Source organism: Amia ocellicauda, unplaced genomic scaffold (genome assembly GCF_036373705.1).
Source record: "Amia ocellicauda isolate fAmiCal2 unplaced genomic scaffold, fAmiCal2.hap1 HAP1_SCAFFOLD_112, whole genome shotgun sequence".
Taxonomy (NCBI): Eukaryota; Metazoa; Chordata; class Actinopteri; order Amiiformes; family Amiidae; genus Amia; species Amia ocellicauda.
The window spans coordinates 84,308-108,139 of NW_027102677.1; the positions used below are offsets into that span (position 1 = coordinate 84,308).

Here is a 23,832-nt window from a genome sequence, read left to right on the forward strand (position 1 = left end):
ATAGGGTTTGTAATCAGGGTACTGCTAAACAAAACCTTACGATCAGTAGTTAGAGATAGACTCTTCACCACTGTACCGTAGTTCTGCAAGCTTTCCCATTCACACCTTTCAAAACTCTGAGTCGGAGACTCCGTTTCGCCTTCTCTTGGACCCTCTTGCAAGCCTTCTAGAGTCTTATCCACAAGCCCCAGGTCTCTCCATGCCATCACCTTCAACCAGTCCTCAAAAGAGTATTCAATCACCGTCTCAAAAGGTTCCAACGTACCCTCCTTCTCTCCCAAAGCAAAAAGCTCCACTCCAACATAGCTGGGATCCCTTTTAAAGCGGTAACCCCGTCGACCCCCCCAGAACAACACCCAGGAGCGTTCAATCTTCAAATTGGTGAGTACAGGAACCCTTGCCCGGGATTGTTTCTTGCGGGGTTTCATGTTGATGTCGCTGGACATGTTGAAGAAGCGGGATGTTTCAGATGCTGAGAATTAAAGAGGTATTGCCTAAAAGCAGCGCGGGGTCTTAAATAGAGAGGAGAGTTTCGGGGCGTTGCCTTCAGAGGGGGGGGGGGTCTTTATGGGTGGCCTTGTTGTTCAGGGTTTTAGGGGTGTACACTTTCTGACGGATATGACGTAGGAATAATTAAGGAAATAACTCTAAAATCACGCCCCCCAATTATGACGTAGGCATATTAATAAGCTTAGGGCATACGTCATAACAAAATAGGCCGCGCCCAAAAAACCCTACTATCTACTGATGTGCGGTCCTAATTAATCGGCTACGTAAATCATTCCTTTCCGACCGAACCTGTAACGCTCAAATAAATAATCTGTATAATTTATTTAGCCATCTAACTTCAAGTTAACCTGACACTGAGCAGGTTTGATTTTTGTTTGTCCGTGTTCCACCTCGGGGGGTAAATTCAATAAACTATGCGCTAAATAAAAACTGACCTTTAAATAAACAGTATTCATCTATCGAGAATCTATGTTCATGGTTTGTATAGAAGTATTTCCACATATGCATCTGGACACTCGGGTAAGCCAGCTGAGAAGTCGCTCAAGTCGCCGCAGCTAAGTATCGCCTTTTTCTCTCGCGTTTCCTAGTTTAGTTAAGAGTTACATTGATTGTTTACGTGGTTTGTTTAGCTAAGAATGATATATCTTGCACCTGTTTTGTAGTAAGAGCAGCGACTGTTTGTTAGTGAATTTAGCAAGTTACTTAGCACACTCAACACGCCCTGTCTGTAATCAGAAGCTTTACACTGTAGGCTGTGATTATTCGCATGTATCTAGTCAGATGAATGATCTGAAATGCATCAAAAGTCATGGAATGAGAGACTTTCTGGGCGTTGGTGGTATAGTGGTGAGCATAGCTGCCTTCCAAGCAGTTGACCCGGGTTCAATTCCCGGCCAACGCAACGTTTTCTTTCTAGGCTTCCGCCAATAGCCATCATTCAAGCTATTGCGACCCTACTAAGCCTGCACTTACCGCTGTTTTCACTAACACACTTCTGGTGAACCGTTGCGCATGAACAGATGAAGAATAAATGGCCTTACACTAGTATCCCACAGCACCAGCTTCGTCTGTAGAAAAACAAAGGTTCCTCTGCCTGCTGCAGGATACCCACATCACACTTGACTCGCAGACCTTTACTGCGCCCTCTTGCTTGACGTGGGCCGTGCTCCCAGAAGCGCTGTAACATACATGTGCACTTGCGTGCAAAAGTATTCGGTATTACATTTATTTGACGTGTTCATTGCTTGAATATACTTTAAAAGCTAATACACTCCTCTCCATGCTCACCAACAACAATGTTGGCGACGATGACGGCTAAAGTAAGGAGAAATAGAAATGCCACTTCCATTCACTCCAATTACTATTGTTGTTATTATTACAAGGGAAAACTATGACCCTTGGTCATCAGTGTCTTGGGCGGACAGTTATGTCATTTAACAACATCCAAGATACCCGAGCCATCGGTCAGTCAGCACCGCTAGATGGCGGCAGTCAGACACTCATGCAATGTTTGAAGGAGAAAGTGTTCAAATAGAGGAGCGCACAACTCTCTACGTGGCACCGATGTTAACTAGTTTTCACAGAAACCTGTGCTATGTGGCTCGTTGGTCTAGGGGTATGATTCAAAGGGTTCAAATCCCGGACGAGCCCTTTGTTTTAGTCTTCTCTCATTCATTTTCATTTTGACAGGGTACTTTTGCCAACATGAAAAACATTTCCTTCATGTATCATGACTTCATTATGGTAATATCTCATTTCGTATGTTTCCAAATAGGCCTCTTAACAATCATCTACAAGCCTACATATACCAGCATGATTTCATACAATGTGCACGATATGTAGTCCATGTCTGTCTCTCTGTCTCTCTAGATATATGTTTATAATTGAGTTGATGATAGTTGCATCTGTGCGCCAAACTGTGTCTGAGCAGCAGACTGTAACTTGAAATAATTGCATGAAAATGTCTGTATCTTCTTAATTTTATGCAGGTTAGTTCAGCTAGTAAGAAAGGTCACTATCTTTTTTATCTTTTTCTGTAACTAAACCATTCAGTCTTTCTACATGATGCCGTAAATCCAACATTTCCCCAATTCGCTCCCTGCGAGAAGACAATGCGGTGTGCAATGAAAGTGATAGCCTGTCACTTGGCACTTCAGTTCTGCGTACCACCAAGTTTTATTAGACTCCTTAGTTCTAACTGCAAGTTCCCTGCCATGTCCATGAAAGGGGATTGAGTCCGTATTGAACCATTATCTAAAACACAAAACTATGAGAAAGCTGGTGCGCATCGCTACCTTCCGAGTAGTGGCCAGTACTACTACTACTAAAGGTAATTATACTAAGGAACGAATGAACGAAAGAGAGAGTATCATTACTCAGTACACTTAGAGGCTATGTGTGTACTAGTAACTTGTTACTTGATTTAAGTCACGAAAAGTCGCATCCAACGTCAGTCCCATCCTATGTAATGTGTGATGTCCAGAGCCGGCCCTAGCCATTTGGGGGCCATATGCGAGATTTGATAGTAGCCCCAGAACCATCCCCCCTCTCGATGAAAAACATTTTAGTGGTGCCCATGTTTATGGCGTATAGAGAATGTTTAGTTAAAACTAAAATAAACACAAACATTTAAATAATGCACATCACAGAACATGTATTGCACTTTAACATACACTGTACTTGTTGAAGAAATTGATGTAATAATCAATACAAATGTAAATAGTGCACTATGCATATTGAAATCAGAGCAATAACTAATAAACTGTTTAGGTAAAATAACATCCACACCAAAAATACTCAATACTGAAAATACTGTAGTGCACAAAAAACTGAATTTAAATAATACAATACTATCAAAAATCATTAGCTGACAACTGGCAAACTACTGCAGTACTTAACTACTAGCTGATCATTATCATCATTTGGATGGCAACTGGCAGTAGGCTAGCTAGCAAAGTGAGCTGGATTATTACTTTATAATGATATATAATTTATAAAGACATGTAAATTCCTCACAAAGTTATGACTTAAAGTCCCACTGCTTGGAATTTAGAAAACACAGAATATCACTAAAGTTCACCTGACATTATGTTTATGAACTCCACCACAATATACATTATATCCATCATATTTACATTACATTTAGCATACATATCCCTGACGCGTGTATTGACCTCACTGGAGACAATATGCTCGAGTCACAGATTAAATGCCCCTCTCCCTCTCGGGTTTACATGGTCTTAGTTTATTGCACTAGAGACGAGTTGTTTACCCGCAGCACTGCACAGGGCAAAGGACTGTCTTGTGCATTGCGCCTTGTTTAATACTTTGTTTTAATGATCTTACCGAGTGGTTTTTTACGTCACTGGTGGGGCTACAAAGCCATGAATCGAAGTGTTTTATCAAGTTAGGATTAAAACACGATGTACAGTACTGAACAGTGTACAACAGACCCACAACAATTTAGAGAGCATAATGATAAAGGAAACCACTGATCCGCATTAACCATGAAACGTCCATCAACAATGTACTTTACCTTGAAACCCACAATAAATGGACCAGACCGTTACCTTGCACTTTTAAAATGCGTCCATTTCGGGAATGTTACATGGATACCATCATCTCAGACATTAGATTTTGCACGTAAACTGTGGGCTTAGATCGTGGAAAATTGTGCGTGTTTTCAAAATTTCTACGCCATTAACTGGTGTTCTTGGGATGCTCCTTCTGTGTGACCGTATACCTCGAGTAAACGTTTACTCGGTCTGCTTGAGCAAGTGGGTTGAAATGACGTGTGTAAGCCGAAAGCCAGTAATGTATTTTGATACCAGACATTACAGCTTTCATGACCAGGGGCGCAGCGAGGATTTCAGGGCCCCATGAAAGTAAAAAAGGTAGCTACCGAAGTGTGACCCATCGGGAGGATAGCTAAACCCGGGGGTTATGCCTGTGAGGAGAGGTTGAGGGGTGGATGAGGAAGCTCGCCACTTGATAGGTCCGGTCGTTGAGGTAGGAGGAGAAACAAGTGAGAGCAGTCCCAGAGATTCCAAGGTCAGCGAGGCAGGAGAGGAGGATGGAGTGATCGACGGTGTCAAATGTTGCGGAGAGACCAAGGAGGATGAGGATTGAGGAGAGGGAGGCTGCCCGAGCACAGTTGAGGGAGTCAGTGACTGCCAGGAGAGCAGTCTCACTGGTGTGAGAGGTGTTTGGAAGGCGGATTGCAGAGGATCAAGAAGTGAGAGATGGGAAAGGAATGCAGAGAGCTGACAGTGGAAAGTGAATAAATAAAACAAAACAAGAAGCAATAAAAAACACACAAAACAAATACCAAAATAGGCTAACGCCCATTGCTTGTGATGCAATAAAGGGACACTGTTTGGAATGAATGAGAATTGTGCATTCTTACAGATGCCCCACAACGATCACACCTTTTGATCGATCAGCTATTTAACTCTTTCATCAACCTCCATTACCTATAACATAATTCTGAGAAATGTACTTTTTCTTTCAAGTGTGCTGCAGGAAACATCCACTTATTTATAATTCGTTTTATGTCACTTGTTTGCTGCAAGAAAGGCAAGGCGAGTAAGGCTGTAGAACACTGCTACATTATGCATCTTGCACTATGGTGTCGGTAATATAGTTTTTTCGTGCAATACTTATTTATATTGTATTCATAATTCGTTTTGTCACTTGTTTCTTGCATACTGTTTTTATTTTGTGTGGTTTTTTATTGTTTCAAAAATAAAGAAAATCTAAGACATGAAGCTATGCAGTTTCTGTGTGAGTGTATGAACACAATGATCGGTGGTGGAATTGGCTGCGATGCAAGGGGACCAGCTAAAATCTTGCCTAGGGCATCAAATTGGTCAGGGCCGGCCCAGGGCGGAATGACTGATGTGCGGTCCTAATTAATCGGCTACGTAAATCATTCCTTTCCGACCGAACCTGTAACGCTCAAATAATTAATCTGTATAATTTAAATCTATAATCTCTATGAATTATTCCTCGCAGAAAAGCTACTGGGTCTGGATCACAACTGGATCTGTTAGGAACGGCGCCGTCATTGTTGGGGGACACAGTCAGCTGTCATTTAACTGGGCAGATGAAATACAGTGAGATTGTTAGCCATCTAACTTCAAGTTAACCTGACAGGGAGCAGGTTTGAGATGCTGGACATGCTGCTCTGGAAACATAGCTGGCTGAACTTTAAACTCGCTACGGAGAATGGAAAATCCCGAGTTAATGCCAAGTTATCCTGAAACTTAGCCGGCTAACCTACTTATCCAAGTAGGAAGAACACATCCAGGTGCCTATATGTTGTTGGTTTCTTTACAATGCTTGTGTAACTTAATAATATATATACTTTTCCTTGTGCAGAAAACATATCGGCACAATTCGAACTTATGCAAGTTTTATTGTAGAATACTACTACTAATAATAATAATTACAATTATTATGATAATAAACACGAAACAGAGACTGATTAGCATACGTTGAGGTTATCAACAAAGCTATTAACTCTTTACCATAATGCATTTTTACTATTAAGTTGTATCTGAAGCATATCATCTTTCGTGAAACTTGATTTGATTGTGTACTTACCCAGCGTTACTTTTCACTTTTCTGTATGTGCACATATTCCTGTTATCCACAAACCACTGTAGTTATTTAAAGCAACTAAACGCAATAACTTCATCGTCACTCTTGTAACTTTAAAACCCAATATTCACTGGCGCTGTTTAAACTGTGAATAACTAGGTGAGTGCATGTTTTTTTCAGATAATGGCCAATTCTACCTGTTCACCAAAAGCAAGCATGTGCAAATATGTACATTTATTATTTGGACCTTATTATATTAAACCTATTGTAAAATAAAATACAATATTAGTAAAGGCAAATACACTCACCTAAAGGATTATTAGATACACCTGTTCAATTTCTCATTAATGCAAATATCTAACCAACCAATCACATGGCAGTTGCTTCAATGCATTTAGGGGTGTGGTCCTGGTCAAGACAATCTCCTGAACTCCAAACTGGATGTCTGAATGGGAAAGAAAGGTGATTTAAGCAATTTTGAGCGTGGCATGGTTGTTGGTGCCAGACGGGCCGTTCTGAGTATTTCACAATCTGCTCAGTTACTGGGATTTTCACGCACAACCATTTCTAGGGTTTACAAAAAATGGTGTGAAAAGGGAAAAACATCCAGTATGCGGCAGTCCTGTGGGCGAAAATGCCTTGTTGATGCTAGAGGTCAGAGGAGAATGGGCCGACTGATTCAAGCTGATAGAAGAGCAACTTTGACTGAAATAACCACTCGTTACAACCGAGGTATGCAGCAAGGCATTTGTGAAGCCACAACACGTACAACCTTGAGGCGGATGGGCTACAACAGCAGAAGACCCCACCGGGTACCACTCATCTCCACTACAAATAGGAAAAAGAGGCTACAATTTGCACAAGCTCACCAAAATTGGACAGTTGAAGACTGGAAAAATGTTGCCTGGTCTGATGAGTCTCGATTTCTGTTGAGACCTTCAGATGGTAGAGTCAGAATTTGGCGTAAACAGAATGAGAACATGGATCCATCATGCCTTGTTACCACTGTGCAGGCTGGTGGTGGTGGTGTAATGGTGTGGGGGATGTTTTCTTGGCACACTTTAGGCCCCTTAGTGCCAATTGGGCATCGTTTAAATGCCACGGCCTACCTGAGCATTGTTTCTGAGCATGTCCATCCCTTTATGACCACCATGTACCCATCCTCTGATGGCTACTTTCAGCAGGATAATGCACCATGTCACAAAGGTCGAATCATTTCAAATTGGTTTCTTGAACATGACAATGAGTTCACTGTACTAAACTGGCCCCCACAGTCACCACATCTCAACCCAATAGAGCATCTTTGGGATGTGGTGGAACGGGAGCTTCGTGCCCTGGATGTGCATCCCACAAATCTCGATCAACTGCAAGATGCTATCCTATCAATATGGGCCAACATTTCTAAAGAATGCTTTCAGCACCTTGTTGAATCAATGCCACGTAGAATTAAGGCAGTTCTGAAGGCGAAAGGGGGTATTAGTATGGTGTTCCTAATAATCCTTTAGGTGAGTGTATAAGCGGAATATATTTGTTATAAATACAGCAAATATAGTTTTATATTCACTGTATTTTCCATTTCATGGGATTCCAGAATAATTTCTGTATCAAATTTAAACTACTGAGATATCATATTAAAGATATAGGAAAGACCAAACATATGTGCAGTGTCCGGTTTTCTTTTTTTTCTTTCTTTCTGTAATTTCTGCTTTAAGTTTAACTTGGTATTCACGTCATGCCATGTGTTCTGTGTCATGCTCACTGTCACTATCTCTTTAGCATTCTGTTTAACTTCTTCATCACGTCAATGCTTCAGTTGCCCATTCATTAACCTAATGGTCACTAGCAAAACATCACCATAGTTCCCAATATTTTTCCTTGACGTCCTGTGTTAACTGAAGTTTAAGGACCTCGTGGCGCAACGGTAGCGCGTCTGACTCCAGATCAGAAGGTTGTGTGTTCAAATCACGTCGGGGTCAGTCTTTTACTCAACATTCCCTGTAATATCACTCAATAATTCCTGCTCTGGAGAGTGTTATTAATATCCTAGAATGCAAACGTTGTTAGTCTAAGTAACATGCATCTACACCCGAGAGGATGCATAAAAGTCAGTCTGGTCTCCTGCACGTTGAAATTATATTTGATTTTAAGAATCCGTATCGTTTGTTATATTTTAATCTGCCTTGTTATAGGCTATTAACAGTGGACTGTCACAATCCGTGTTTTATTCACCTGCTGTATAGCTCCCTTTTATGTATTTCTTGTGCTTTCGATTACCGCCTACCCTATACTGTCTCACTTTCTGATCCCTGGTCGACACAATTCATACACTAATAAAAACGTATAGAAATACTTTAGATAACATCAACACTACTAGGTAATAATAGTAGATGGGATTCAATGTTCATTTCTCGGTTCATGTTTGAGCGATTCCGAGGCCTCGCTAAGGTGCCTTTTAGTGATGCGCTAAGGTCGCTGCACTGTGGCGCGGCACACCGACCCCCCAGGATGTTGCCATATTATTAGGAATATTATTAGGGTTCCACTGTACAAGATCTGCTGCCGTGCTCGGCATTACCAGCAGCTTATCCAGACGGAGGCGCCGGGTGTCACAGAGAGATGCAGGTCGGTGCTGCTAGTGGAGCGAGTCACTCATACTTTGACAATCACTCTTTGGGTGCATCGGGGTGTGTATATTGAAGTCACTAGACTTTCATTGACGTACACGGAGTAGCCTACACAGCATCAGCTGAGTTTGCGCCTGTAGAAAAGCCTGGCTGAATTTCTGCCAGCCCCAGCTCCTCTAGTCCAATAGTGCTATTAGTCAGCAACATTAGATGGCAGTCACACACAAGGTGCTTGAACTTGAGACTGAGAAAGTTTCCGGCTGTTGGAGCGCACCGCTTTCTACGTGGCACTAGTGTAAAGATGTCACTAATGTAAGTTTGTTCGAGATATGATTCTCTCTTAGAGTGCGAGAGGTCCTGGTTTAAAATGCCTTTCTTTTACGGTTTTCTTAATTTCTCATCAGCATTTTATTATGGTATTACCCCTTTTCTGTAAAGATTAGTTTATAATACACATGCATATACTACATATACTATTATTAAACATTATTATTATTTTTATTTCTTGGCAGACGCCCTTATGCAGGGCGACTTGCAACATAAGTGCAAGAATACAGTTAAGTACAAGGCATCAAACATTACAAATTCAAATTTACATTAAACAAAGCAATTCAAGATAATACATTTTACAACTTCCAATGTATACAGTTAAGTACAGTAAGTGCAGTCATACATTGTGAAAAGTAAAGCTAAGTGCCGTCAAGATGTACGACAATTGTCGAAATCATGTATTTGGCCAGTGAATAAGATCTCTTCTCCTCTCATCAGCATTTTATTATGGTATTACCCCTTTTCTGTAAAGATTAGTTGATAATACACATGCATATACTACATATACTATTATCATTTAAAATATTGTAGACAGACGCCATCCGACTGTCTATCCGTCTATTTTTAAATCCATCTAGTTTTGTCCATTTGTCCAAAATGTGGCTAGAGACAGTGGCTTGCTTTCTACCTAGTTCCCCCAGTAAAAGCCATTAACCACTGAAGAAACTCAATTCATTTCTGACAGTCATTTAAGGTAAGGTACATCCTTGCCATTCTTAACAATGACTGTGATGTCATCTACGTAAGCCACCGCTTTGAAAAGTTTCATTAATACACCAGGAACAATCAGCCCAAATAGTCTGTAGGTTATGTAAATGCATCACTACCAGCAGGTGACACACACACACACACACACACACACTTTTTTCTCGAGTTTGTTTTTCCATTCCAATGGGTGTCCAAGTTACTCCAACAGTCCAAGTTACACTGTCAATCAAATACATCATTGTCCGTGTTCCACCTTGGTGGGTAAATTCAATAAACTATGCGCTAAATAAAAACTGGCCTTTAAATAAACAGTATTCATCTATCGAGAATCTATGTTCATGGTTTGTATAGAAGTATTTCCACATATGCATCTGGACACTCGGGCAAGCCAGATGAGAAGTCGCTCAAGTCGCCGCAGCTAAGTATCGCCTTTTTCTCTCGCGTTTCCTAGTTTAGTTAAGAGTTACATTGATTGTTTACGTGGTTTGTTTAGCTAAGAATGATATATCTTGCACCTGTTTTGTAGTAAGAGCAGCGACTGTTTGTTAGTGAATTTAGCAAGTTACTTAGCACACTCAACACGCCCTGTCTGTAATCAGAAGCTTTACACTGTAGGCTGTGATTATTCGCATGTATCTAGTCAGATGAATGATCTGAAATGCATCAAAAGTCATGGAATGAGAGACTTTCTGGGCGTTGGTGGTATAGTGGTGAGCATAGCTGCCTTCCAAGCAGTTGACCCGGGTTCGATTCCCGGCCAACGCAACGTTTTCTTTCTAGGCTTCCGCCATCACACTTGTGATGCTTCGGGGGAGTTCGACACCATTCAAGCTATTGCGACCCTACTAAGCCTGCACTTACCGCTGTTTTCACTAACACACTTCTGGTGAACCGTTGCGCATGAACAGATGACGAATAAATGGCCTTACACTAGTATCCCACAGCACCAGCTTCGTCTGTAGAAAAACAAAGGTTCCTCTCCCTGCTGCAGGATACCCACATCACACTTGACTCGCAGACCTTTACTGCGCCCTCTTGCTTCACGTGGGCCGTGCTCCCAGAAGCGCTGTAACATACATGTGCACTTGCGTGCAAAAGTATTCGGTATTACATTTATTTGACGTGTTCATTGCTTGAATATACTTTAAAAGCTAATACACTCCTCTCCATGCTCACCAACAACAATGTTGGCGACGATGACGGCTAAAGTAAGGAGAAATAGAAATGCCACTTCCATTCACTCCAATTACTATTGTTGTTATTATTACAGGGGAAAACTATGACCCTTGGTCATCAGTGTCTTGGGCGGACAGTTATGTCATTTAACAACATCCAAGATACCCGAGCCATCGGTCAGTCAGCACCGCTAGATGGCGGCAGTCAGACACTCATGCAATGTTTGAAGAAGGAAGTGTTCAAATAGAGGAGCGCACAACTCTCTACGTGGCACTGATGTTAACTAGTTTTCACAGAAACCTGTGCTATGTGGCTCGTTGGTCTAGGGGTATGATTCAAAGGGTTCAAATCCCGGACGAGCCCTTTGTTTTAGTATTCTCTCATTCATTTTCATTTTGACAGGGTACTTTTGCCAACATGAAAAACATTTCCTTCATGTATCATGACTTCATTATGGTAATATCTCATTTCGTATGTTTCCAAATAGGCCTCTTAACAATCATCTACAAGCCTACATATACCAGCATGATTTCATACAATGTGCACGATATGTAGTCCATGTCTGTCTCTCTGTCTCTCTAGATATATGTTTATAATTGAGTTGATGATAGTTGCATCTGTGCGCCAAACTGTGTCTGAGCAGCAGACTGTAACTTGAAATAATTGCATGAAAATGTCTGTATCTTCTTAATTTTATGCAGGTTAGTTCAGCTAGTAAGAAAGGTCACTATCTTTTTTATCTTTTTCTGTAACTAAACCATTCAGTCTTTCTACATGATGCCGTAAATCCAACATTTCCCCAATTCGCTCCCTGCGAGAAGACAATGCGGTGTGCAATGAAAGTGATAGCCTGTCACTTGGCACTTCAGTTCTGCGTACCACCAAGTCTTATTAGACTCCTTAGTTCTAACTGCAAGTTCCCTGCCATGTCCATGAAAGGGGATTGAGTCCGTATTGAACCATTATCTAAAACACAAAACTATGAGAAAGCTTTCGTGATCTATTGGTGCGCATCGCTACCTTCCGAGTAGTGGCCAGTACTACTACTACTAAAGGTAATTATACTAAGGAACGAATGAACGAAAGAGAGAGTATCATTACTCAGTACACTTAGAGGCTATGTGTGTACTAGTAACTTGTTACTTGATTTAAGTCACGAAAAGTACCATCCAACGTCAGCCCCATCCTATGTAATGTGTGATGTCCAGAGCCGGCCCTAGCCATTTGGGGGCCATATGCGAGATTTGATAGTAGCCCCAAAACCATCCCCCCTCTCGATGAAAAACATTTTAGTGGTGCCCATGTTTATGGCGTATAGAGAATGTTTAGTTAAAACTAAAATAAACACAAACATTTAAATAATGCACATCACAGAACATGTATTGCACTTTAACATACACTGTACTTGTTGAAGAAATTGATGTAATAATCAATACAAATGTAAATAGTGCACTATGCATATTGAAATCAGAGCAATAACTAATAAACTGTTTAGGTAAAATAACATCCACACCAAAAATACTCAATACTGAAAATACTATAGTGCACAAAAAACTGAATTTAAATAATACAATTCTATCAAAAATCATTAGCTGACAACTGGCAAACTACTGCAGTACTTAACTACTAGCTGATCATTATCATCATTTGGATGGCAACTGGCAGTAGGCTAGCTTGCAAAGTGAGCTGGATTATTACTTTATAATGATATATAATTTATAAAGACATGTAAATTCCTCACAAAGTTATGACTTAAAGTCCCACTGCTTGGAATTTAGAAAACACAGAACATCACTAAAGTTACCCTGACATTATCTTTATAAACTCCACCACAATATACATTATATCCATCATATTTACATTACATTTAGCATACATATCCCTGACGCGTGTATTGACCTCACTGGAGACAATATGCTCGAGTCACAGATTAAATGCCCCTCTCCCTCTCGGGTTTACATGGTCTTAGTTTATTGCACTAGAGACGAGTTGTTTACCCGCAGCACTGCACAGGGCAAAGGACTGTCTTGTGCATTGCGCCTTGTTTAATACTTTGTTTTAATGATCTTACCGAGTGGTTTTTTACATCACTGGTGGGGCTACAAAGCCATGAATCGAAGTGTTTTATCAAGTTAGGATTAAAACACGATGTACAGTACTGAACAGTGTACAACAGACCCACAACAATTTAGAGAGCATAATGATAAAGGAAACCACTGATCCGCATTATCCATGAAACGTCCATCAGCAATGTACTTTACCTTGAAACCCACAATAAATGGACCAGACCGTTACCTTGCACTTTTAAAATGCGTCCATTTCGGGAATGTTACATGGATACCATCATCTCAGACATTAGATTTTGCACGTAAACTGTGGGCTTAGATCGTGGAAAATTGTGCATGTTTTCAAAATTTCTACGCCATTTACTGGTGTTCTTGGGATGCTCCTTCTGTGTGACCGTATACCTCGAGTAAACGTTTACTCGGTCTGCTTGAGCAAGTGGGTTGAAATGACGTGTGTAAGCCGAAAGCCAGTAATGTATTTTGATACCAGACATTACAGCTTTCATGACCAGGGGCGCAGCGAGGATTTCAGGGCCCCATGAAAGTAAAAAAGGTAGTTACCGAAATGTGACCCATCGGGAGGATAGCTAAACCCGGGGGTTATGCCTGTGAGGAGAGGTTGAGGGGTGGATGAGGAAGCTCGCCACTTGATAGGTCCGGTCGTTGAGGTAGGAGGAGAAACAAGTGAGAGCAGTCCCAGAGATTCCAAGGTCAGCGAGGCAGGAGAGGAGGATGGAGTGATCGACGGTGTCAAATGTTGCGGAGAGACCAAGGAGGATGAGGATTGAGGAGAGGGAGGCTGCCCGAGCACAGTTGAGGGAGTCAGTGACTGCCAGGACAGCAGTCTCAGTGGTGTGAGCGGTGTTTGGAAGGCAGATTGCAGAGGATCAAGAAGTGAGAGATGGGAAAGGAATGCAGAGAGCTGACAGTGGACCGCACGCTCGAGGGTCTTTGAGAGGAAGGGGAGTAGGGCGACAGGGCAGAGACAGGTGCCTCTGAGGAGAGGTGGGGTCAAGGGTAGGTTTCTTGAGGAGTGGGATGACCGCAGCTTGTTTAAATGCAAGAGGGGAAACAGCCAGAGAGGAGTGAGGAGTTGAGGAGGGAGGAGAAGAAGGGGAGTTGAAATGGAGCAGACGCTTGCAGGAGGCGAGTAGAGAGAGGGTCCAGGGGACATATTATGGGTTTGTGACCTAGGAGGAGAGAGGAAAGTTCAGAGTCTGAGAGAGGAGAGAATGAAGAAATGGAAGCTTGATCGGTGGGAGACTTGGGCAGGGTGGGAGTGGAGAGGAGACTGTTGAAGAGCTTGTGGATGTCTGTGATCTTGTAGAAGAATGAGGCAAAATGATGAGGTGAGATGAGATGAGGGAGGAGGGGGGAGATGAGAGAGAAGGTGGAGTAAAGCTTGCAGGGGTTGTGGACAGTGGATTCAAAGAATGACTGGAAGTAAGACTGAGGTGAGCGAGGAGGGGAATGTGGGCAGTAGAGAGTGGTAGAGTGCGAGGGTCGCTGGGAGTTTGGATCTCTTCCACTTGTGCTCAGTGGTGCGCAGACTGGATCAGGTTGAGCGGAGAACAGAAGAGATCCAAGGCTGAGGAGGGGAGGGACGGACAGAACGAGACGGTGTAAATGAAGAACTTTTTCCTGAAATCAGGAGCGATTCAAACTTCCGGTTTGAAATAGCTGTAGAACTGTCGCTATTTCGGTTGGAATTTCATGAATAAATTAATATAGGGACAACCTATGGACTGCCTACAAGACGCACAATCCCAAGAAAAAGGGAGCAAAGTCGATCCACGAATTGTTTATGAAGGCAAAAAAAAAATAGGCAATTAACCAATCGTGAAGCATGAACCGATTCCAAAGTACAAAAACCCTGCTAGCACATTGCCTCAATGCTGTAGCAATATAAATTATATTGCTACAATGTTATTGGCAATGTTGTGTGTTAGCAGGGAATACCTGTACAGTTTTTTTCCAACAATCTGCAAAGTTAAATACTGGTGCTGAAAAATTAGGTACTAATAAAACAGAAGTATTTGGCACACACAAGTAATGTGTGTTGGTTCGGCAGTTACTGCTCTCAGGAAGGTAATGTGACTGCCTCCCGTCTCCCCAAAGCTCCCGTCATTGATGAAGCAGGCGTGACCGCACCTTCCCAAGCTCTTCACTATGACTTCACATCTTGTCGCTATTAAAATCTAGGATGTGTCACAGAGTGGAAGTTATACAGTACCACTGGGGGGTAAAACTTATGGAAGCACGACTACACCACCTAGCGGTTGTCTACAGCCGCTAGGACCCATTGGGAGGTTGTCGATTGCCCAAATATGCCCATTTTGCATTTACTACCTCTCAATTCTCCCTTCGATTTAGGTTATTTAAATTGGGGAATCTCAAGCCAGGAGCACACCACAGACCACACAAGACAGGTATACAATTAACTGGATTACAAATCTCTAATATAAAATCCATCAGACTTCCTCTTTATGTTAAAAAGACAAAAAAGTTCAAACTAAAAAATGCATTCGTGGAGGGTTCTGTTGGTCTCCTCCGGCAGTACCAGGAGCTGGAATGGGGCAGGCAATAGTCCACGTGTCCTAGTACAAAGTAATGAGGGGCTCCGACAAAAATTCAGCTTCTGCTCTGGTCCGGGTTTGGCAATACAAAGAAATTACAATGTCCATGTACAGTCCAAGAAAACAATGGCCGAGTAAAAAAAAAAAAAAACAGGTTGTTTGTTGTTATCCTTTGAAACACTACTGTAGTTCAAAAAGCCTGTACGCTATCCCTTCTCTGGATACTCTCGCTAGCGTTGCAGAGGTCGCCTCAGCTCTCCTCTGGGTCTCTTAGCCCTTTCCGTTACTTGTCCATCAAGTCCTTCGTTCGCCTTTGGCTCCACGTTTCGTTCCCGTTGCTCTGCAATCCCGTCCCCCCCAGCTCCACCCCGGGAGCATTTTATCTCCAGCCTAACAGGTGCTCCTCATGGTCAATTATTGAATTTCGTAGAACCTGGCGAATAAGCGGGTACTCTCATGAATGCGTGATTAGCCATGTGTATATTTAAATCAATCAATCGTAAATAAAACTCGTGCATTTCGTGAAGTGGGGCGGGACATTCAAAGTAAACAAACGTGATTTTAATGGGAATAATGTGATAATATAAGAGGTTAAAAGTGAATTAATAAAACAAAACAAAAAGCAATCAAAAACACACAAAACAAATACCAAAATAGGCTAACGCCCATTGCTAGTGATGCAGTAAAGGGACACTGTTTGGAATGAATGAGAATTGTGCATTCTTACCGATGCCCCACAACGATCACACCTTTTGATCGATCAGCTATTTAACTCTTTCATCAACCTCCATTACCTATAACTTAATTCTGAGAAATATACCTTTTCTTTCAAGTGTGCTGCAGGAAACATCCACTTATTTATAATTCGTTTTATGTCACTTGTTTGCTGCAAGAAAGGCAAGGCGGTAAGGCTGTAGAACACTGCTACATTATGCATCTTGCACTATGGTGTCGGTAATATAGTTTTTTCGTGCAATACTTATTTATATTGTATTCATAATTCGTTTTGTCACTTGTTTCTTGCATACTGTTTTTATTTTGTGTGTTTTTTTCTTGTTTCAAACATAAAGAAAATCTAAGACATGAAGCTATGCAGTTTCTGTGTAAGTGTATGAACACAATGATCGGTGGTGGAATTGGCTGCGATGCAAGGGGACCAGCTAAAATCTTGCCTAGGGCATCAAATTGGTCAGGGCCGGCCCAGGGCGGAATGACTGATGTGAGTAGATAGTAGGTTTTTTTGGGCGCGGCCTATTTTGTTATGACGTATGCCCTAAGCTTATTAATATTCCTACGTCATAATCGGGGGGCGTGATTTTAGAGTTATTTCCTTAATTATTCCTACGTCATATCCGTCAGAAAGTGTACACCCCTAAAACCCTGAACAACAAGGCCCCCCATAACCGGTTGTTCTTGTTGGTCAACTGTAGAGTGTGAATGGGTCGGCTCTTCCTGTAGCGGTTGGGGGTCTTTTTTAAATATACATGTAAGGGGCCCAGGTCTTAACAATGCCATTTTGAATAGTGCGTTTATCATATTCACACTGTCTCTGTCTCTGTCTCTGTCTGTCTCTCTCTCTCTGTCTCTCTCGCCCAAGCATTTTATAAGATCAACAAGTTCTGTTGTCTGTAATGGTCCCAGGTCTTAACAATGCCATTTTGAATAGTGCGTTTATCATATTCACACTGGCTCTGTCTCTGTCTGTCTCTATATCTCTCTCTCTCGCCCAATCATTTTATAAGATCAACAAGTTCTGTTGTCTGTAATGGTCACAGGTCCTAACAATTCCTGTTATGCATAGGGTACTTATGTTAACCCCAATGTATATGGCTCTGTCTCTCCCCTCAAATTTAATTAAAAATAAAATTAAAAAAAAGAGGGTGTGTGTGTGTGTGGGTGTTTGTGGGTATAGGTTAATTGTATTTGTAAAAAAAAAAAAAAAAAAAAAAAAAGCTGTGGTTATATTTTATCTCACACATAATGTGTTCATTCGTTTTACTTAAATACATTCTAGGGTCTTAAAGCTCATAAGAGGTAGACTTAAGATAAGGATATGTTTTTAAGGTATTTTAGCAGGCTCAATCCCTGATGATAAGGAATCATTTAAAAAATAAAAACAACTGATCACTCAATGCTAAATAGATCACAACACTCAAGGCTAAATCACTCACACCACGGGGGACGGGGGTGGGCTCAGACAAACGTAGGCATGGCGTGTGGTCTCAAAACATTCAGAATACTTTTAAACTATATAATTTATAAGCTTTGTAAAATAAACCCAAATATCTCTTTTGTGGGGATAAACGCTGTTCTGAGTAGTTTGTGACTTGTTTAATACCAAACAAAGCATCGCTATTAAAAAAAAAAAAAAAAAAAAAAAAAACACTGTAAAAGCGCTACTTATTTTAGATCTTTATAGTTATTTTCTTGGCTCAGGTTGTTTTTTAGCGCGTATAAAGGCCTGAAATATTCTTAGTGTTTATTGACTATAGGTCTTGATGCTTAAAAATGTTTTTTTGAGAGACCAAAAGGTTCTAATAAAAGTTTAGAGTAGAGAGGAGAGAGATCGTCGCCATCTTGGTTTCTATTTGAAATTGATGCAGGGTCATTTTATTGGTTGGTTTTGATATGTTAATTGATAACAGGACGGCACAAAGGCCAGCCCAGAACAATGCCTTACAAGCAGATCCGGCATCCGGCCATCAGTATAAGTATGAAGGTCTGGTCTTCAGCTCGACAGACTCATACTGACCTTTCGATTTAAGCCTAAAGATCAACAATGTCCGGAAACAACATCAACGACTTCGATTTAAACGAGTTTTTAGGTAAGTCTTCAGATTATTTTCATTGACTCAGAGCGTGGGCATGTATTGTAAATAAGGTTATAACATCTGTTTTAAGTTCTGTAAAATTATTTTTCAGCCAGTCAACAGGAGTTAATTCCCAACGCTGAGGAGATCATCTGGAACAACGACGGTAAGATTTTTGTGTTTGCGCTCAAGGGTTCTTATGTATGGGTGTGTGGTTGTGTTTTGAAGCGGCTCAATAGAGTTATGAAAACGTTTTAATATATATTAATGGCGGTCTCTTTAATTACACAGAAACTATCGAAAGGCCTGTGATTAATGTCTCCGAGGATCAACCAAGAGAAGTGGTTGTCCCTAGACAGGCTGTCTGCCGACCGGGTAAGAACTAAACCCCTGTTTGTTTGTATAACGTTTCGGTAAGATGTTTGAGGCCCGTTTTGTTAATTTAAAAAAATATCCTTTCTAACAGTATTAAGAAACGTGGTTCGAGACAACGAAAGGCCTTCCACATCGAGGGATTGTTTCGTTTTACCTTCGAGAACCGTAACCTTTCAAGAATCTGAAAGGCCGTCAGCCCCTGTATCTGATAGCGGTGAGTATATATCTGCCGCTTGTAAGAGGTTAAAGCTTTTTATAAAGAGGGGTGGTTAAAGGTTAAACATGTCTCTTACCTTCACAGAAGTGCAAAAAGCTAAATCAGCTGAAAAACATAAGAAACGATTATTCTTTGGAGGTAAGTAAGATCTTTCAAACTTTAATGTTTTTAAAAGGGTTTTGTTTGCCCGTTGAGGGCTAATATTTAAGCGAGGGGTGTCCATTTCCTGTAGGTCTTGGGGGTTCTGGGAAAGATCTTTAGAAGTCCGGACAGGTCTAGGCTTGTTTCTGGGGCATGTGTTTAGAAATGACCGATTGCCCGACCGTCTGGTTAGGAAGTAAAGCTGTCCGAAAGGTTTTAGTAAGTTGTTTGGCTTATCTCCCGCAATTATACTTCTGTTTTAAAGTGGCTGTAGGAAAAGGCTTGAAGGTGTTCATTGTATTTAATATTTAAACAGATCGTGAAAACGTTTGTGAAACAGGAAGTCCCGGGATCAGGAAGCGTTTACACTTGGAAGGTTCGTTTAAAAATGAAATGTGGTGTGTGTGTGTATAAAAAGTGTTTTATTAACAATATTACATTTAAGAAACAGTTTATTTACAGAGGCTTCTCTGTTTTACATTTATTATCAAGTCCTAATAAATATATTGTCTGTAAATAATAAGGCGTTGTAGTGAATGTCTAAGCCTATTTTCAAAGGTCTAAAAAAGCTAAAGGTTTTGAAGGTCCTGGACATGTTGTTTTAAGTTTGATTTCTGTCGCCGTTTAAAGATGTAAATGTAATGTATATTTTTATTCTTCCCAAGACTCTTGGGATAGTCATTCTGTGGATGAGCTATTGAGGACAATTACCCCGTCTAAGTGGGATCAAACATCTTCCCCGGAGAGATCACCGAGAGGATCCCCCACGGTGGTCTTGGAGACCCCCCAACATCTACTCAGGCCACAGCCTTCTGGGGGTAATTCAACAATCCAGATTCAGCCCGCCGCATTGTCGGGCGGAACAAATACAGGCAACCAACAACCTCAGGGGTCGCCGTCAGTCAGGGTTGACACACCACCCAACGACGGACTGGTTTCAACATCGTCCCCCCAGCCCCGTTTCTTGGCTACAGAAACGCTGAACAGTACACCGCGATTGGCCAGGGTGTCACCGCAAAGGCCTTCTTGGTCTCCGTCCGTGAGTATACGCTCGCTCCCTGCCTCCTTCGACCGAGATTTACCGGAGCGACCATCCTTTGCAGCTGAGCCAGGACACCATCCCCCGGAGCTACTTCCTGAAGGTCGGCATGAGTTGCTACATACCTTGTTACTAAATCAAAGACTTGTGTTAGTGGGGCAAAACCTTGTGATAGAGAGTCAAAACACCCTTATTAATACCCTTACTAACGAATTGTACCGTATTTAATGTTTTAATAGATACAAAACGCCTTACTATTGTGGGTTGTTGGAAAAATAAAAAATAAAAAAAAATGTCCGGACTTGGTAAAAGAACTCACAAACTAAAGGATTATGAACAAGTTAGGGCCCCAAAAAGACCTTCCCGAGAGAACACCCCCGGCCCTGTTGTGAACTCCTCTGATGTCCCAATGAACCAGGAACTATTACAAATGATAAATGATTTAAATAACCCCCAATCACCACCGATAGAATGTGAATTACCAGACTTACCGGTGAACCCCGACCTGTTACAGATGGTCAATGATCTAAATAACCACCTCCCAACGGTAGCGCTTATAGAGGTTCAACCCCTAGTTCACCCCGATTTGTTTGAAATGGTGGAGGCTTTGGAGACGCTACCCCGACCAAATTCTGCCCCTATTATAAATGATTTGAGACCATTAGAACACAGTACGGCGGCAGAAGCAGCCGTCACTATAGAGGAGGGTCTTGACATTAACCGGGTGGATATCTTTGAAGGACTTTTACAGGCTTTAAATGAGCCTCCTCAAAAAGGGGGTTTTGTAGATGTCAGCGGTGGGGGTGTTCGGAATGTGGAGGGTTCTGAGACTGATAAGGCTGTGGATGACATGCTCTGTGAGAATGTAGGGGTTGAAGGCTTTGTTCAAAATGATGATGTGTCCAAGAGTACCAGTGATCCCGTGATTATAGATAGACCGGCCTATAACAATTTTGAAATGATTCAGCGTTTTAATTTTGCAGAACTTTTAAATTGTGACAATTATGCAGAAATATTTGTCAACATACACGAGGCCTTGCAAAACATGCTTGAACAGGTTGCTGAAAGGGTCAGACCTCGAGATGTTGTACAGTTAGAACTCAGAGGGGATGATTTGTTTAGCAACCTATCTGTAATGCTGAGTGGAGATAATTTAGATGTTGATGAATTTCTGGCTAAAATCGAAGCGTTATTGCAAAGTAACGCATCCATCTTAGCTGATGAAAGTCTGTCTCTGGTAATGAATGTGGTTCGTAACCCTGAGGGTGGGGCGCTTAGAAGACTGTCGAAATGCTTGAAGAACGACATAATTAGGAACAAGCTCAGGCAATTAGTGGTGAGTTCCAATGGTGACAATAAGCTCTGTTTTGCTTACAGTTTAATAAAACTACTCACCCCCGACATGCCTGAACCCCAAGCTATGCAAGAGGCTTTAATGCTTCATCAGAGGGCCGGCTTAAACTCTCAACAGATGGTTGCCTTTTCAGACATTGCCATGTTTGAGGAGTTGTTGTCTTTAAAAATTGTTGTGTGGTACCGTTGTGAGGTAAAGGAAGTATTTGTGAAATTTCAGACACATCCTGAAACCCATACACAGACACTGTTTCTCTTCCTAAGTGATAGTCATTACTTTGGAATAAAGAGTTTGACGGCTTTTTTGGGTTGTTCGTATGTTTGTCATTGGTGTTATAAGGCCTTCAATGATAAGCTTAAGCACCGCTGTGACGGTTACTGTAACGTCTGTTTCAATCCGCAATGTCGTAAGGGTTTGGCCCCTACCATTCGATGTAAAGATTGCTTAAGGATTTGTCTCTCCGCGTTCTGTTTTTCCGAACATAAGGTGCAGAGGGCCGCTGCTGAGGGGGTTAAAAAACGGAGTTATTGTGATCAAACTAAATATTGCCCGCAGTGTTGCCTCCAGTACCGTTTTCATGAGGTTAAACCACACAAATGTCTGGAACCGAGATGTAGGATCTGTAATGTGGATTTAACCCCGGGGTCTGAACACCAGTGCTTTATTCAGCCGGTTAAAAAGGAGCCGCCGCACAACCGGTATGTCTTTTTTGATTTTGAATGCCGGCAAGAAAACGGGGTCCATGTTGCTAATTATATACACTGTATTGACATGTTGGATTGTGAGTGGTCAGCTAGCTAGTCCAAAATACCTCAATTACACATTTATTGCCCACAATGCTAAGGGTTATGATTCTTACATATTGATGAAGTATCTGGTGGAAAATGGGGTGACCCCAAAAATAATAGCTCAGGGTAGCAAGATCATGTGTTTCACCGACGAGGCTTTCAACCAACGTTACATAGACTCGTTAAATTTCCTCCCCATGAAATTGAGCGCTTTGCCTAAAGCTCTGGGTTTTGAGGCTCAGAAGAAAGGTTGGTTCTGCCATTTTTTTAATACTAAGGACACTCAAAATTATCGAGGGTCCTACCCGCCCGCCTCTTATTATGGGGTTGATACTATGATGTCTCATGAGAGGGAGGAATTCTTTAAATGGTACAATACGGTTAAGGGAGGTGTTTTTGATTTCCGAGAAGAGATGGCCGCTTATTGTAAAAATGATGTGGTGATCCTTAAAGAAGCCTGTTTGCGTTTCCGCGCCGAGGTTATCAACACGTCGGGTCTCGACCCTTTGCAAAGTGTGACCATAGCGTCTCTCTGCATGAAAATGTATCGATCCAATTTCTTGCAGAAAAACACTATAGCGGTCACCACTTCTGACAACTATCGTGCTAGACAAAAGAACTTTTCGACTGTCTCCATACAGTGGCTGGAATATCTGAGTGCCCGGGATAACATCTTCATCAGACATGCTTTAAATCAAGGGGAAGTCAAAATGGGTCCTTACTACTTAGACGGTTTTAGCGACGTGTCCGGGCGGCGTACCGCTTATGAGTTTGCTGGTTGTATTTACCAGGGCTGTCCTCAGTGCTTCGACCCAAACACCTTTAACCCCGTAACACAAAAACTCTGCGGTGATATGTACTATGATTTCCAGGAACGAATTGAAACTTTAAAAAACACCTATGGTTTGAATGTACTGGTGATTTGGGAACACGCGTGGACGACCCTGAAGCAACAGGATGTGGGGGTACAACGGTTTATGGAAACCTTGGACTTTCCTGAACGTCTAGAGCCCAGGGATGCGTTATTTGGGGGTCGTACCAACGCCCTCTGTTTACATTATGAGGTAAAGGAGGGTGAGAGAGTAGATTACTATGATTTCACCAGTCTGTACCCTTATGTCAACAAGACCAAAATGTACCCGGTGGGGCATCCAACCATTGTTTATCGTGACTTTCTCGAAATCGGACAGTACTTTGGTTTGATCAAAGTCAGCATGTACCCTCCTCGCGAGCTGTTCTTACCCGTGTTGCCTTACAGGTGTTCGGGAAAATTGATGTTCCCTCTGTGTAGAACGTGTGTGGAAACTGAAAATCAAAATACCTCTTGTCTGCACAGTGATGACGAGAGAGCGCTGACGGGTGTCTGGTGTAGCATTGAGCTTGACAAGGCGGTGGAGAAAGGTTACAGAGTCGGTAAGGTGTATGAGGTTTGGCATTTTTCTGAAAAATCTGATACTCTTTTTGCTGAGTACATTATGACCCATCTGAAAGGGAAACAGGAGGCATCGGGCTATCCC

General features: G+C 41.8%; 3 non-coding genes across 3 annotated transcripts; all 3 read left to right on the forward strand.

Moving 5' to 3' along the window:
* The first annotated feature begins 1,339 nt into the window (after positions 1-1,339).
* trnag-ucc (transfer RNA glycine (anticodon UCC)) lies at positions 1,340-1,411 on the forward strand. The gene has a single exon. It is a non-coding gene; the product is annotated as a tRNA-Gly (tRNA).
* A 6,604-nt stretch (positions 1,412-8,015) lies between these two features.
* Positions 8,016-8,087, forward strand: trnaw-cca (transfer RNA tryptophan (anticodon CCA)). Its single transcript has one exon. It is a non-coding gene; the product is annotated as a tRNA-Trp (tRNA).
* A 2,379-nt stretch (positions 8,088-10,466) lies between these two features.
* Positions 10,467-10,538, forward strand: trnag-ucc (transfer RNA glycine (anticodon UCC)). Its single transcript has one exon. It is a non-coding gene; the product is annotated as a tRNA-Gly (tRNA).
* Positions 10,539-23,832: the final 13,294 nt, after the last annotated feature.